Below are 17,684 nucleotides of genomic sequence, written 5' to 3'. Positions count from 1 at the left end.
TCTTGAGGCTCCCACAGTAGTATCCATTCATCTGTCTATTATCAACACTATGCAGCTATTATAAATTGAGGACTTTTAAAAGAACTCTTGATGACTGACCTTGCTGATATGAATGAAAGTTTAATACGGTCAAAGACCAATCAATTAAATACAAATAACTTAATAAGATACAGTCAGGCAATACTATAATGGGAATAAAACATACACAGTATAAAATATAATTAGGCAATAATATAATGAGAATAAAACATAGACAGTATAAAATATAATTTCCTCCCCAAAAACACTGATTAAATTCCAGAACCAAGGCGTTCAGTTGGGTATTTCCCTTAGGAATTGCTTCCAGAGACTTATAGCTCGCGAAGCTATAAGATACAGTCAGGCAATACTATAATGGGAATAAAATATAGACAGTATAAAATATAATTAGGCAATACTATAATGAGAATAAAACATAGACAGTATAAAATATAATTTCCTCCCCAAAACACTGATTAAGTTCCAGAACCAAGGCATTCAGTTGGGTATTCCCCTTAAGAAATGCTTCCGGAGACCTTGCTGATATTTGTCCATCTCTCTCCATCCCGTTCTGTCTCAAAAGCAAGAATTTGGTCACAATCCCTGATGAAATATTTAAAACTTCCAACAAGACTCTCTGTCCCTTTACCACATCTCTTAAATCTGCCTACCCGCTGTGATGGATACCTATCACCATTAGAGACTATCGCTCTGTGCCCATGTAGTTTTTGCACCACTTGAAAGTATTTTTGGGAGGGGGAATAGTCTTCATTGGAAATGCTCAGTCTTTTTTGGAAACAGAATTGCAAAGTTCAGTGGGCTGAAACTGACCTCCCCCCACCCCACCCCCTGCTGTTCACTAAGAGTCATCTGAGGGCTCTAGAGTCTGGACCTAAAGCAAGTTTATTTTTTAAAGACTATTTTCATTCTGCTGTGTAACTAACAGAATGAAAAGCAAAATGCAGATTGACCTTTTATTTACTTAGGAGATTTCTATTCTGCTACATCAGATTTCTGCTTGAGGCAACTTACATTTAAAATAATTTGCCAATTCATTTCTATTTTCTATTTCTATTTATTTATTTTATTTTATTGCATTTGTATCCCACCCTCCCCTGACTGGCTCCGGGTGGCTAACAACAATAAAAACAACATAATGCTAAAATAAAATTGCAATAAAATCATTAAACATTTCATATAATTTTGTACAATTTAAAACAATCATATCAGTTTCAGTTTCATTCCCTGGATTCCAAGATGGCATGGTTAGTTCTTAATGAGCACTACATGTAATAATGATGTTAGGTGGTATTTAGCGCTCTACATTTATAATGGGATGGATTCAAATACCAGTACTGTGGGATGGTGGAATAGTGGTCACCACCCCATTAGATGTTAAATGCTAGCCTAAACAATTCTGTCCTGCAGGCCCTGCGTGTCAAGCATGCTTGAATATTATTGTCAATTGATTGTTTTAGGGTCCATCTAAATCTGATCTGTGAAGTGCCAAGAAGGACCCAAGCCTGTTTGTTATTCTTTCTCCTTTCCCTTCCCCACTTTATGGCTGTTAATTTAGAGTAGTGTAAAGGGAACAAAGTAATCAGCACCTTCCCATACATTCTCCGGAGGGAGGATGAGACATCTGGCAAAAGCTAGGACAAAGTTCTGATAAACGTCCTGGGAAAGTAGACAGTTTGATAGTTTAGGTGTGAACGCTTCCCCGCAGCCCCCTCCCTTGGAATCCTTTTGAAGTATGCCTTAAAAGTATTGTATCAATGTATCAGTTTAATTACTCTCAAGAAATGGCTTCGGCTAAGGTATGGGTCTATCAATAAACGCAGTCTTTGTATCAACTTCAACTCGTCATTGAACCCGCATGCTTGACACTGCGGAATTGTGGCAAGTCCCAAAAGGCCCTGATGTTTTCGGGAAGGACGTTCCATAGGGCAGGGGCTGTCACCGAAAAGGCTCTTGCTCTCCCCAGGAATTGGCTCAGGGCAGGTAACAACATATAAAATTGCAATAAAAATTATACAACATTAAAACATCAGAATTCATTAAAATACCAGGAGGGTGACATAAGAACCTCCTATATGTTGCCCCAATATAAAACAAGCCATTTCCTTTCCTTCTAATATTGATGGAAGCATTTGTCTGCCAATGGTAATACTGTGTAGGTGAATATTGTTAGCAAATTGCCTCAAGAGAGAGATGGGGAATTAAGTGGGCAAAGATGGCAAACTATTGTGGGAGTGATAATCTCTGTATACCAGAGCCAATTCTCCAGAGCAGCACCCCTTAGAAAAAGAGATTTTAAACTAAAAAGTTTTATTGAAAAACTCAAAAGCATACAAGTAAATTCAGATTCTCATGTGAGAAAAAGACCCCTAATTTCAGAACATTGTAGTCACCCGTTTAGTTGTCAGGGTGCCTGGAGACTTAACTCACACATCTGCCAGGAAAACATGAATTTTGTCTACCAGACTATAAGGAACTTATGTGAGTACTAACAGCCACAACGTTGCGCAACACTCCGTGTCTCTGGAAGAGTGCCACCCAGGAGAACAGATGGGTTTCCAGTCGCTCTGTGGGATCACCATCTCGGCTGTTGCAGCGGAAGCAGTTGCATCACCAGGAACTGTCCAGGCAAGCAGTTTCCAGCCTTGACCATAGAATCCATATGGGAAGGCTAACATCACCAGCAGCCATCTTCCTGCAGTGCCAGACTCCATTACAGCAAAGCGGGATGCTCACGTACTCAACAGATGTCACATATGCATAAGGCAATCAAGCTTATCTTAGGCGTGGATCCTGTCAGACTGCCTAAACCTTTATCCAACGGAACCCAAGACAAAGGATGGTGTCAGTAAAGGAATGAAGAAGAGGAAGAACATCTTCACTCAGAGCCAAGTTTCTTTGTATAGATCGGGTGTTACCTTAGGTACCAATTTGGCCATCTATTGTCACCTTTTAGATAAGTTTTGATAGCCTTTTAATCACGTCCACCCCAATAATTTCACCCATTCTTTCCCTTAATTGTCATCCTAGAGCCTCCCCCTTTGGCTCATTGTTACCTGGAAGTCCAATCAGGTAACCAGAGCCAGGTCTGCTCATTGGCCAGGTAGGAGCATCCAATCAGTTGCCCCCAATAAACTGGCTATTGGCTACCGCATAAGTCCAGCCCTTATGGTCATTGCGGAGCCTCCCCTTTTTCTGAGGTCATGTACCAGCTAATCACTGTCATCCGCCCCTGTTCCTCCCATCCCCTAAGTGCTCAAGGTAGTCCTTATAACCTGTGACCCAACTCCCCACAGGTGTGCGTCTAGCAGTACCCCTTTCCTGCTGTTTAGATACATCCCCGATTCTTGGCCAGTTGAGGGTCCCTTCCCCATCATCCTCGTTTGTCACCATTGGAGCCTTCACTGAAGACTACGATTGGTAATTATCACCCTGTTTGTCCATCCTTATGTTACCTCTATGCATTTCTCTCTCTTTTATTAGGTCTGTATGTATATTATGAGTCTATTACCTTGTATGTGTGTGTTCTATATTTTTCTGTAATAAAATCATAATTGTTTTACTTAATTAGTGTCCTTGGTAAATTTAGCAATAATTTCTGGAAGTGGAATCCTGTATGCATAGATTCTAGATCCTTTTTAAGCCAAAGGTGCCCACCTGTCAATTCCCCAACCTCTTTTGAGGGCATTTTGGCTTACACTCACCACATACAACCCTAAGGAAAAAATAGGTAGGAACATGATAGGGACATTTGCATTAGTAGGAAAATTGTTGGTGGGGTGATACTGGTACCTGTTCCAACGATATAGATTCCTCAACTGATCAAAGCCACCAAGTATTACACCATCTTTCAGTTTGCAAAAATATAAGGATTGTGTACAACACGTAATAGACAATACAACAATGATAGAGGCCGGTGGTGCTAGGGCCTTCTATAGTAACAGAAAACCCCAAGGGGCCAAAAACCCCCATCTCCAAATGAAAAAACAAAAGTCCAAACTTGGAAATAGTCCAACTGAAATTCACAAGGTGGGTGCTCCTTGTGAATTTCAGTTGGACTATTTCCAAGTTTGGACTTACATCTTTTCATTTGGAGATGGGGTTTTTTTTGGCCCCTTGGAGTTTTCTCTCACTTTAAAAGGACCTTTCACCACCGGCCTCTATCATTATTGTATTGTCTATTATGTGTTGTACACAAGTCACCCCATTCCCGTATTATTTCCCCTAATGCGTCTTGGAGATCAGCTGATTGGAAAGTGGGGAAATGAACTTTTAAGACAAACTGACCACATAAACAGATTCAAACGTGAATAGATGCTTTTTTTTAAATGAAGAGTGCAGGAAGGAGACCACCATGGTTTTGGTAAGCGCAAGTCAGATTAAACTGAAACTCAGTGAAATAAGTTGATCAGCTAGAAAAATCTTGAAATTGCTTCATAGCCTGTCTCACATAAAAGCTCTTTAAAAGGGAGAAGACTTCTTCATGGAGGAAGGACAGTCTGGAAAAGATCCATCTCCACATCTACAGGGCTTTCCTGGAGGCACCAAGTTGAATGTGTCTCACTGCCTAGGGCTATCAATGGATCTAAAGCGGACTATCTAGGACAACATGGATGGATTTCAGATTCTGCCAAGAAAAAATCAATTTCAGCTCTGTTCCAACAGTGGCAAGATTGCCAGCAGCAGCACAGCAGCGAAATGAGAAAGGTCAGTCTACCCAGAAAGGGCTTGATGGTATATGAGAGCAATGTATAAAACAGCACCTAAACCTGAACTTCAGTACAAATGTCAGGTTTTGAAAGATGTTTGCTTTTTAAAAGTTCAAGCTATGGCTTAGTTTTTACCACTAAAATCTAAGTTTTGTGGCATTTGAGGCTGTTTGCCATCACTCAGATTTAAGAACATAAGAGAAGCCATGTTGGATCAGGCCAATGGCCCATCCAGTCCAACACTCTGTGTCGCACAGTGGCTCAAAAAATTATATGTGTGTGTATGTATATATACATATATGTATACACACACACACACACACATATATATATATATATACACACACACACTGTGGCTAATAGCCACTGATGGACCTCTGCTCCATATTTTTATCTAACCCCCTCTTGAAGCTGGCTATGCTTGTAGCCGCCACCACCTCCTGTGGCAGTGAATTCCACATGTTAATCACCCTTTGGGGGAAGAAGTACCTCCTTTTATCCGTTCTAACCCGACTGCTCAGCAATTTCATCGGATGCCCATGAGTTCTTGTATTGTGAGAAACGGAGAAAAGTACATCTTTCTCTACTTTCTCCATCCCATGCATTATCTTGTAAACCTCTATCATGTCACCCCACAGTCAACGTTTCTCCAAGCTAAAGAGCCCCAAGCGTTTTAACCTTTCTTCATAGGGAAAGTGTTCCAACCCTTTAATCATTCTAGTTGCCCTGTTCTGGACTTTTTCCAATGCTATAATATCCTTTTTGAGGTGCGGTGACCAGAATTGCACACAGTATTCTAAATGAGACCACACCATCGATTTATACAGGGGCATTATGATACTGGCTGATTTGTTTTCAATTCCCTTCCTAATAATTCCTAGCTTGGTGTTGGCCTTTTTTATTGCAATCGCACACTGTCTTGACATTTTCAGTGAGTTATCTACCACAACCCCAAGATCTCTCTCTTGGTCAGTCTCTGCCAGTTCACACCCCATCAACTTGTATATGTAGCTGGGATTCTTGGCCCCAATGTGCATTACTTTGCACTTGGCCACATTGAACCTCATCTGCCACGTTGACGCCCACTCACCCAGCCTCAACAGATCCCTTTGGAGTGCCTCACAATCCTCTCTGGTTCTCACCACCCTGAACAATTTAGTGTCATCTGCAAACTTGGCCACTTCACTGCTCACTCCCAACTCCAAATCATTTATGAACAAGTTAAAGAGCATGGGACCCAGCACCACACTGCTTACCGTCCTCCACTGCGAAGACTGCCCATTTGTACTCACTCTCTGCTTCCTATTTATCAGCCAGTTTTTGATCCACAAGAGGACCTGTCCTTTTACTCCATGACTCTCGAGCTTTCTAAGGAGCCTTTGATAAGGAACTTTATCAAAACTTTCCGGAAGTCAAGGTAAACAGCATCTATTGGGCCTCCTTTGTCCACATGTTTGTTCACCCCCTCAAAGAAATGTAACAGGTTAGTGAGGCAAGATCTTTCCTTACAGAACCCATGCTGAGTCTTCCTCAATAACCCGTGTTCATCAATGTGCCTACGCATTCTGTCCTTGATAATGGTTTCTACCAACTTTCCCGGTATTGAAGTCAGACTGACTGGCCTGTAATTTCCCGGATCTCCTCTGGAACCCTTTTTAAAGATGGGGGTGACATTTGCTACCTTCCTGTCTTCAGGAACGGAGGCAGATATCAATGAAAGATTACATATTTTTGTCAGAAGATCCACAAGTTCAACTTTGAGTTCTTTCAGAACTCTTGGATGTATGCCATCTGGACCTGGTGACTTATTAGTTTTTAATTCGTCTATCAGTTGTAGGACCTCCTCTCTTGTCACCTCAATCTGACTCAGGTCTTTCAACACCCCTTCCAAAATTAGTGGTTCTGGAGCGGGCAAACACTTCTCATCTTCCACAGTGAAGGCGGAGGCAAAAAATGCATTCAGCTTCTCAGCCATTTCCCTATCCTCCTTCTGTAATTGTTTGACCCCTTGGTCATCCAAGGGCCCCACTGCCTCCCTGTCTGGTTTCCTGCTTCTAATATATTTGAAGAAATTTTTATTGTTGGTCTTTATGTTTTTTGCAAAATGCTCCTCATAGTCCCTTTTTGCCTGCCTGATCACAGTCTTGCATTTGATTTGCCACAGCCTGTGTTCCCTTTTATTAATCTCACTTGGACTAGCTTTCCACCACTTAAAGGAGTCCTTCTTACCTTTTACACCTTCCATTACTTTGTTTGTTAACCATTCAGGCCTTTTCGTATGCCTGTTTGTGCCTTTCCTAACTTGTGGTATGTATTTTATCTGAGCTTCTAGGATTGTAATTTTAAATAGCCTCCAAGCTTCCCGAAGGGTTTTGACTGTATTTACCTTTCCTTTCAGTTTCCTCTTCACATGCCTCCTCATCTCAGAGAATTTACCCCTTTTAAAGTTAAACGTGGTTGTGCTGGTCTTTTGGAGCAACTCTATATTTATACAAATGGTGAAATCAATAACGTTATGGTCACTGCTCCCAAGCGGTGCAATCACTTTTACATCTCTCAGCAAGTCTTGGGCATTACTTAGGACCAAATCCATGATCACCCCACCCCTGGTAGGTTCTGAGACCATCTGCTCCATAGCACAGTCATTGAGAGCATCAAGAAACTCAATCTCTTTCTCTCGACCAGAAAACATATTGACCCAATCAATCTGCAGGTAGTTAAAATCATCTATTACGACACAGTTTTTACGTTTAGCCGCTAACTTTAATCCTTCCATCATATTATAATCGTCCTCTATCTTTTGATTTGGTGGGCGATAACAAACTCCCATAGTTAAATTTCCTTTTGGGCCCTCTATTTCAACCCAAAGCATTTCTAAAAGGGAATCTAATTCTCTGACCTCAGTCTTACTGGACCGTATATCCTCTCTGACATACAGAGCCACCCCACCTCCAACCCTTCCCTCCCTATCCTTCCGATATAACTTATATCTAGGAATCACCGTGTCCCACTGATTCTCCTCATTCCACCAAGTTTCTGAAATTCCCACAATGTCTATGTTTTCTCCCAACACTAAACATTCCAACTCACCAATTTTACTTCGAACACTTCTAGCATTTGCATACAAACATCTATAATTTCCCAGGCAAGCTAGGCCCACAACCTTCCTCCTGCTGTCTCGAGATTTTGGCAGACAGTCCATACTGTTTGTCACCATTTCAGTGGACAACTCCGATCCATTACCCGGTAGAAAAGTAACAGCTAACCCTTCATATCTTTGAGATGAGTCCTCCCGAACCAGAGACATTTCATCTCCTGTCGGCTTTCCCCCAAGATTTACTTTAAAAACTGCTCTGTCACCTTTTTGATTTTAAGTGCCAGCAGCCTGGTTCCATCTGGGGACAAGTGGAGACCGTCTCTCTTGTACAGCTCCCGCTTGTTCCAGAAAGCATCTCAGTGCCTAACAAACTTAAACCCTTCCTCCTTACACCATCGTCTCATCCACACATTGAGACTTCTAATTTGTGCCTGTCTCTCCTGCCCTGCACGTGGAACAGGTAGCACTTCTGAGAAGGCAACCTTGGAGGTCCTGGCCTTAAGTCTCCTGCCTAGCAGCCTAAATTTTTCCTCCAGGACCTCACGACTGCATTTCCCCACATTGTTGGTGCCAACATGCACCACGACCACTGGCTCCTCCCCAGCATTGTCTATCAGCCTATCTACTACACGCGTAATGTCCGCTACCTTCGCACCAGGCAGGCAAGTCACCATACGGTCAGTACGTGGTTTTGCCACCCAGCTGTCTACTTGCCTAAGGATTGAATCACCAACTACCAAGACCCCTCCTCTCTCCCTGCCCAGGGATGGCCAAAAGAAATTAAACTCCAGAACACCCGCACACGGGCCTTTTCTTCCGCGGCCCCACATCTCTGGAATCAGCTCCCAGAGGAGGTGCGGGCCCTGCAGAACCTTGACCAGTTCCGCAGGGCCTGCAAGACCGCCCTCTTTAAATTGGCATTCACGAACAGCTGAGCAATAAGTGCATAACAAGAAACACTCGCCGTCTACATCAATTGTTAGGTTTAATTTAATGTATTAGATTAATTGTTTTAACTAATGTATTAAGTGGTTTTATTATTAATGTTCATTAGTATAATGTTTTATCAATGTATTGTTATCTTTTTTGTTGTTAGCCGCCCTGAGCCTGCTCCGGCGGGGGAGGGCGGGATACAAATAAAATTTTACTTACTTACTTACTTGGTGCGAAAGGATTCATGCTCACAACTTTGATTTTCAGGTGTGGAAATATACAGACCAACCAAATGTTGATTTAATGACATGCAGATAATGTTAAATGTGTACAGATGTGTATAAATGTGTACAAAATTTTGTGTATGGAAGATTTAAGAAATGATTCCAGAGTAAATAAATGTGGGTTTAATTCATGCAAGGCAGAAGCAAAACCAAAACAAGGATTTTGAGGGTTGAACCAGGAAAAAGTTTGTCATGCTCAGAACAGAGGCAGGGATTTGCTGCTGGAAAGTCCAGGGCCCTTTTTATACCAGTTGTTTCCCTCGTTTTCTCTGCGCATCTCCGTCACCTTTTAAATTTTGTTCTACATTTCCTCCCAGTTTTCACCTTGCATGTCTGTTGGGTTTTCTTTGTCGTTTTACACTGCTTTCCACCCATTCATCTCTCAGTTCATTTTCCTTCCTTTGTATCCCTGGCTTTTTTTATACTGGTTTTGCAGCAGACTTTTCATTTGCCTTGCTTCCAAGCTGAAGGCAGTTCAGAAGCATATGCATTTTCTCAGATCTTTCAACCCCTCCCTTTTTCCGCCCATGGTCCCACCCCTCTTTTTTGTCAACCCTGCTGTCAAGATAGAGGTTTTTTCTTCCTCCCATTCTGCGCCTTCTGGCTTCCTATTTCTGCTCCAGTATTGCTTAGGTTTCCCATCTTTTTAATTTCATTTTTTTAATGAGCCCTTTGAGTTTAGTGTTACAAGTTAATCACTAATCTTTGATCCATAGAGAAAGAAATGATTTGCAGGGAATACTTTAACAGTTTCATAGAATCATAGAATCTAGGGTCATCTAGTCTAACCCCCTGCACAATGCAGGAACTTCACAAATACCCCCTCACACACACAGACATAAATCCCCAGTGATCCCTGCTCCATGCCCAGAAGATGGCAAAAATTTCCAGGATCCCTTGCTGAACTGGCCTGGAGAAAAAAGTGGCGATCAGCATTTCCCTGGGCATGTAAGAAGGGGCCACAAGAACTAAGCACAGAGGCAACCCTTCCTGCCTTCCTTCTCATGATCGGCCTAATTCACAGAATCACACTGCTGTCAGGTGGCCATCTAGCCTCTGTTTAAAAATCTCCCATCACCTCCCGAGAAAGCCTGTTCCACTGGGGAACCACTCTGTTGGGAAGTTCTTCCTACTGTTTAGCCAGAAACTCTTTTGATTTAATTTCAACCCATTGGTTCTGGTCCAACCTTCTGGGGCAACAGAAAACAATTCTCCACCATCCTCTTTATGACAGCTGTAAAGATAAATATAGTTTGTCTGTAGTTAAAAAGAGAGGTGGTGGTGGGTTTTTTGTCTCCTCCCTGGACAGATGGGAGGAGGCATTTGAGAATTCGGTAAAAAGCGATACTTTTCTTAGAGGCATTTGAGAATTCGGTAAAAAGCGATACTTTTCTCCCCCCCCCCCACTTGTGCTCCCCATCCCCTCCACTAAAACCAGCACAAGGGGGAAAGGTGCTCTGATGGACTAAAATGCAAAAGGGGAGAGGAGATCTAGTGCTGGGGAGGGGGGGAGTTGGAAAACCAAGACCAGGGGCAAACTCAGCAAGGACAGCTGATGATGTTAACCCAAGGGGAGGGTTCCCCAGAGACAAAGTTGAGGGTCCATGGGTCTAAAATGCCAAAGGGCGGAGGTCTAGCACCACTCCAATTAAGAAAAAAAAATGTGGCTTTTGGTTGTAGTTGCAACCTCTCCAGCAGGAGTCTGTGCATGGACGTGGTCTTCTGGTGGCACACAAAAATACCTGTTTATCGTAAATGTAATAAAATCACTGAATAGTTTTGAACTGCCACATCATTACATTTATCTTGGTTTCTACATGAGGGAAAATGAGAGTTCTATTTCCAAGAATGGCTGAGTAGCTCTGGTGGTTAGAGCATCATTCTCATTATGCCAAGTTTGATCCCTGTGTGGGCTAGGGTTTTTTTTTCCTTTAAAAAAATTCAACATAAAATAACGAGGTACCAGTTTAATCTTAGACTTGCTTCCAGAAACTGAAAACTTGCCCACCATCTTCCCAAAGCCCTCTCTGTACTTACTGTTGATGAAAGTGAAAGACAGGATGTATGTGGGCTTAACACATCCCTTCTGCATCAGCAGCAAATAAGGCAAGGGGGGGGGGGGATATAAAAGCAGAAACTTTTTTTTAAGGACCTTGGTGCAACCTAGCCAGCAAGCTCATTGCAGGCTGTTCTGCCCTCTCCCACCGCTTGCAAGGAACCCTTTGGTTGGTGGACTTTACTGTGCAGCTGTGATAAGGCGATTTTGTAAATTAAAAAAAAAAGGATGCTCCCCTCACCCCACGTCACAAGTGACTTCCCACCCCTATTTTTAAAAGTGTGGCTTTTAAACTGTACCTACAGAATAAATATACTGGATTGGTGATACAGCAGGCACAGAAATCTGAAGTCAGGTTTGAAGGCTTGATTGCTTGGATGCTCTGCAGTGAGTTGTGAGTGCAGAAAGGACCCAGGCTGGGTTTGAACCACAGGCATTAGAGAGGATTTTCATGTAGCTGCTGTTTGTACCTTTATCCTCTAGGTGTCACTGTTTTCCTGCTCCTTTCATTGTTGGACCTGAGGACCGGCAGAGCTCCAGCACTGTATTTAAATGTAGCAATTGAGTCATACTTAAAAATTTGCTGCTACTTCAGTATTAAGAACCTTTCAAGGTGGCTCATAACATGCTAAAAATACATGCATTAAAAATAACCCTATGCAAAGTAGAAGTAAAAAGCCAGCGTGGTGCAGTGGTTAGTGTGTTGGCCTGAGAGAACCAGGTTTGAATCTCTGCTTTGCCACAGACGCTCACTGGGTGACTTTGGGCCAGTTGCTCTCAGCCTAACCTACCTCACAAGGTGGCGGTTGTGCAGAGAAATGGAGGCAAGGAAAATGATACTATAATGATACGCTTTTGGGTCTCCATTGGGCAAAAGAGGGAAGTCCTGGAACAACTTGGCTTGGTAAAGCAGCCTTGTTTGATGTCCTCACCTTCCCCACAAAGGTGCAATCCACTGTGGCCTGGTCACCAGTTTTTTTGGGGGGCCGGGTGTTATTCTGGAAGAATTGAGGATGGAACCCTGATGGAATTTCACAAGGGCTCCCAGGCTGAGCTTTTAAGGAGGGCCTTTGGGGTTGAATGAGATTTAATGGATTATGGGCTGTATGGGATTTGGTTGGACAGTGCTTTGTTAAATTGGCACCGTCACCTTATATTTTAACTATATTGCTGCTTATCAGTTGTTTTCTAGGTGGTTTCTACTCCTTTTACCTGCCTTAGGTCCCAGTTATCTTGGGAGAAAGGCAGGTAAAATAGCCGAAAGCTATTTTAGTTAAATAACTTAAAAGACCTAGTGTTAGTTTTGCTTCTCCCCCAGCTCCCAGCAAAAGCTCTCTGCACCATAGCAGGTTCTGTCTCTCTCCATGAGACAAGAATCAAAGAAGCTCACGAAGCTCTCTCTAGAAGGAAATTCTGTAACTGGGGGCAGCCAGTGAAATGGCTAACAGCTGAAAAGGCTGACAGTGAAAGGGCTACCGCTAACCTAGCTCTTAGGGAGGTGGACATTGGAGTTGGACCTTGGCTGGTGATTTGTATATGGCAGCAGAGGGCCATTTAGGTATCCTGCACTAGGCAGTTGACTGGTGATACACAAGCAATACTATTTCCCCTGTTTTCAAGGCCCTGGAAGGCACACACAACAACATGATTATATGAAAGTTTCCTTTGAAGAGCCAGTCATCCCAGGGAAACCGGGTGTGTGCAGTTTTACCATATAATTGTTCATTTCAACAGGGTCTGCCTACCTGCTTCAAATAAGTTTGCCATATTTGGTTGGTTCCCCTCCCTCCCTTTGCTATTTTTCTTGAAGTGCATGTGGCTTTCTGGGCGTCTTTGTGGTGGTTCCTTTTACCAGTTAGATGAGTATTTTATTGGGCACCTTTTCAAAGCTTATCTGCTGCACTGGCAGACCAGAAACTATGACCTGATACTAGGGCCATATCCAGCCTTCCTTGGTAGGTGAGGCTGCCACATTTCCAGATGGGGCTTTAGACAAGTGAAAGGAAGAATCTATGATATCTGGATAACCAACAGAAACTTCTACACCCCTCTAGCCCAGCTGTTTTAGTATCTATGAACTGTTTACTTCCCCAACATAAGAAGATGGTGCAGAGTTGTTTTCTATGGCCCCAGGAGGTCGGACCAGAACCAACGGGTTGAAATTAAATTAGAAGAGTTTTTAACTAAACATTAGGAAGAACTTCCTGACAGAGCGGTTCCACAGTGGAACAGGCTTCCTTGGGAGGTGGTGGGTTCTCCTTTGGAGGTTTTTAAACAGAGGCTAGATGGCCATCTGGCAGCAATGCTGTTTCTGTGAACTTAGGCAGATCATGAGAAGGAGGGCAAGAAGGGTCGCATCAGTGCTTAGTTCTTGTGGCCCTTTCTTACATACCCAGGGAAATGCTGTTTGCCATTTTGGGGTCAGGCAGCAATTTTTCTCCAGGCCAGTTTTGGCAGGGATCAGTTTCGGGAGGGTTTTAAGAATTTTTTGCCATCTTCTGGGCATGGAGCAGGTATCACTGAGGTGCGTGTGTGTGGGGAGTTACTTGTGAATGTCCTGCATTGTGCAGGGGGTTGGATTAGATGACCCTGGAGGTCCCTTCCAGCTCTATGATTCTATAATCTGAATGGTTATTTTTCTTCATATTAGCAATTCAGGTAGTCTAAACTCTGCCTGATTTTAATAACACCTTCCTTCCTAATTTTTTTAAAAAATCTTCATTTTGGACAAAGACCATAATTGTTACTTTTAAAGAATTTTATTAATAACATATGGTAACAATATCCATTAATAACTTTTTTTAATCTTTCTCATATGCTATTTTCTAAATCCCCCTCCCCCTGTTACTTGACTCCCGCCGATGTTATAAACTTAAAATGCTAACACTTAAAGGTACCTTTAAACCATATAAATCATATAAACCTAGATTCATATTTCTTCTTTTTTCTAATACTAAATCATTATTAAAAAATTGCCCAATGACCTTTTATTTTCCATTGTTTTTCTACATAACCTCTAAACTTTTTCCACTCCTTTCTATAAACTTCCAAATCATAGTCTCTTAAGATTCTTGTTAGTTTATCCATCTCACTCCATGCTATAACTTTCGTAATCCAATCCCATTTTTCTGGTATTTTTTCTTGCTTCCATAACTGCGCACACAGTGTCCTAGCCGCTGAAAGCAAGTACCAAATCAAAGTTCTGTTTTCTTTTGGAAATGTTTCCATTTGTAATCCCAACAGAAATGTCTCTGCAGCTTTCTTAAATTCATATCCCAAGAGCCTGGAAATTTCTTGTTGAATCATCTGCCAATACTTTTTTGCTCTTTCACAAGTCCACTACATATGGTAGAAAGAACCTTCATTTTTTTTACATTTCCAACATCTATCTGGCATCTTATTGTTCATCTTTGCCAACTTTTTAGGAGTCATATACCATCTATACATCATTTTAAAACAGTTCTCTTTAATACTCTGAAATGTTGAAAGTTTCATAGAGTTCTTCTAAAGATATTCCCATGTGTCCATCTGTATTTCTTTATTTACATTGATTGCCCGTTTAATCATTTGAGATTTCACTACTTCATCTTCTGTAGACCATTTTAAAAGTAACGTATATATTTTTGAAATTAATTTTTCATTATTTTTCATTATTATTTTTGAAAATAATTTTTCACTTTCTCCATTTCTGTTTGCTCTCGTCTTATTCCTTCAGCTTTGATATCATTTTCCACCAAGCTCTTTATTTGTTGCATTTGAAACCAGTCATATTTGTTATTCAACTCCTCAGCGGATTTCAATTCTATTTTACCACTTTGTATTTTTAATAGTTGATTGTATGATAACCCTCTTTCTTCACCGGTCTTAGCTGTTATTTTTTATCACTTCTTCTGGCACTATCCATAATGGCTTTCTCTCATCACCATACTTCTTAGGACAAAGACCATAATTGTTGATTATATAGATGGCTTATGTCCTCAGTATAAGGACATTAGGAAGAACTTCCCGACAGAGCGGTTCCACAGTGGAAGCCTGTTCCCAAGAAAGCCTGTTCCACTGTGGAACCGCTCTGTCAGGAAGGTCTTCCTAATGTTTAGTTAAAAACTCTTCTAATTTAATTTCAACCCGTTGGTTCTGGTCCGACCTCCTGAGGCCATAGAAAACAACTCTGCACCATCTTCTTATATTGGGGAAGTAAAAAATTGCTCTACTTTGTTTTTGCCTTCATGAAAATGATCATATAATATGACATGATATGTTTTAGTCTGTTTGAAAATAAATGATAGAAATTGTAAACAAACAAATTATTGGAAAAGGGGTGGTGGTCTTCCTTAAGGCATCCTTCACATATGCACATACTCTGGATGTTCATGGTTTTTGATTTTGTCTTTATTTTTGGGAACTGCCTTAAGCAGGTCTTTGAAGAAATGGCATATAAACATAAAAACAGTAAATCAAAGCCCTAGAGAGGATTCCAGCTACCTCTCCATACATCTTGAACATAAGAATAACAGTCGTATTGACAAAACTTGAGCAAGAAGAAATCTCGTGTGAACACAACAGGGCAGATGAAATGGAGAGTGAAGTGTCATCCACAAAAGAATTTCCTTTTTTTAACCAGGGCTGCTACTAAAACAGCTAAGCTCTCATTCGTGCCATGGAAATTTAAATGCCTGTTTTTTGAAAAATCTTTTATTGAGGTAGTGTACCCACTGGCCCCAAGGGTGGAGTTTCAGGGGACATGAAATCACTTCCTCTGGGATGTTCTATGAAATCCCCTGGTCTCTATGGTAAGCACCACAGAGACTAAGGAAATTCTTAGATCATCACAGAACATCACATTAAGCTGGTTTGGAGGATGTGACTTTGCTTCCTGGTGGCCCTCTAGGAATCCTTCCAATCTCTCAGGCATTTACTAGAGAGACTGGGGAAATTCCTAGAATGTCCCCATGAACACTATTCTACCTCCCATTTCCCCCCAAGTCTGCAAACCACGAACAGCAAGCAAAGGGCAAGCCTTATCTAGCTTCATATTTCCCCTTGGCTTTCCCCCTTCAATTTATCTAAATGAAAGCCAGTTGCAATTATTTTGTCATGCTTTAGTGTGACCGAGAGATGGAATCCAGAGCAGGGCTGTGCAGGCAAGAGCTGCATATTGCCACCGAGGATCAGGAGAAAGTTTCATTCACTTTTTCTCATGGAAGGGAATGGCGGCTGTTCTCTCCTCTGGAGTAATAAACCAAATACACTTGGGAATACCATTGGTGCTGCTGATGTTGGGTGATGCAGCCCTTCCTGGCGGGGATCTTGAAAATGTCTCTCTGTGATTCTCATCCCTCTAATTTCCTTGCAATATAGAACCCCCCCCCCCCCTTTTCATGCATACCCCATCTTTCCTGCTTGCTCGTTTCTATAAAAAGTTCCTAACATTATGGCAAGCTGTGGTGCAATCAAGGATAATTCAGATTACCCAGTATGGAGAAAGCTTGATTACCTGACCTGGGGAGCAGGTGCAGGATCTACCTTAATGGTATCCACATACACATTGGTTTTCCCAACAGGCGAAATAGCAGACATCTGGAACCACTGCTGGTTGGGAAAATGGTGGTGGTGGGGAAGCTGAAGCCCTTTCTTCATGTGTGCTGCGGTTTGAATCCAAACTGAGCCCCACATACGTGGGGATGGGGAAAGTGGGGAACACTTTCCCTATGAAGAAAGGTTGAAACGCTTGGGACTTTTTAGCTTGGAGAAACGTCGACTGCGGGGTGACATGATAGAGGTTTACAAGATAATGCATGGGATGGAGAAAGTAGAGAAAGAAGTCCTTTTCTCCCTTTCTCACAATACAAGAACTCGTGGGCATTCAATGAAATTGCTGAGCAGCCAGGTTAAAACGGATAAAAGGAAGTACTTCTTCACCCAAAGGGTGATTAACATGTGGAATTCACTGCCACAGGAGGTGGTGGCGGCCACAAGCATAGCCACCTTCAAGAGGGGGTTAGATAAAAATATGGAGCAGAGGTCCATCAGTGGCTATTAGCCACAGTGTGTGTGTATGTATAAAATTTTTTGCCACTGTGTGACACAGAGTGTTGGACTGGATGGGCCATTGGCCTGATCTAACATGGCTTCTCTTATGTTCTCTTATGTTCTTATGATGGTGGATAACCCACAACGAATGTCTTGCACATGGAGATCCCAGACTTAACTTTTGTACCCTGTAATGTGCAAATCACTGAAGAGAAATGTTGGAAGGGCTACTGGTAGCTGAAAGGGCCTTAAGGCAAGTTACCTCCAGTGGGCTCTTTGGAGCTAGAAGAGAGATGTGCAGATCTCTGACCTTGGATTGGGTGGTTTGTGTGAGAATGGCCACATTCCTCAGGTTGGAGGGCTCATTACCAGCCTGACTGTTCTGCACTCTGTTGCCAGCCGCTGAAGATGCCTGAGTTTTTGCACCATCTGAGCTTCCCCATAACAGCCTTTATCTACAGTGCCAGATGAGAAGGAAACTTGGAAGCAAGTGTCAAAGTTCCCATGCCTTTCATGAGCCGGGCTCTTGTGTTCGTATG

This window comes from Heteronotia binoei, chromosome 17 (assembly GCF_032191835.1).
Source record: "Heteronotia binoei isolate CCM8104 ecotype False Entrance Well chromosome 17, APGP_CSIRO_Hbin_v1, whole genome shotgun sequence".
Taxonomy (NCBI): domain Eukaryota; kingdom Metazoa; phylum Chordata; class Lepidosauria; order Squamata; family Gekkonidae; genus Heteronotia; species Heteronotia binoei.
Note: the sequence above shows the minus strand (reverse complement) of the source record.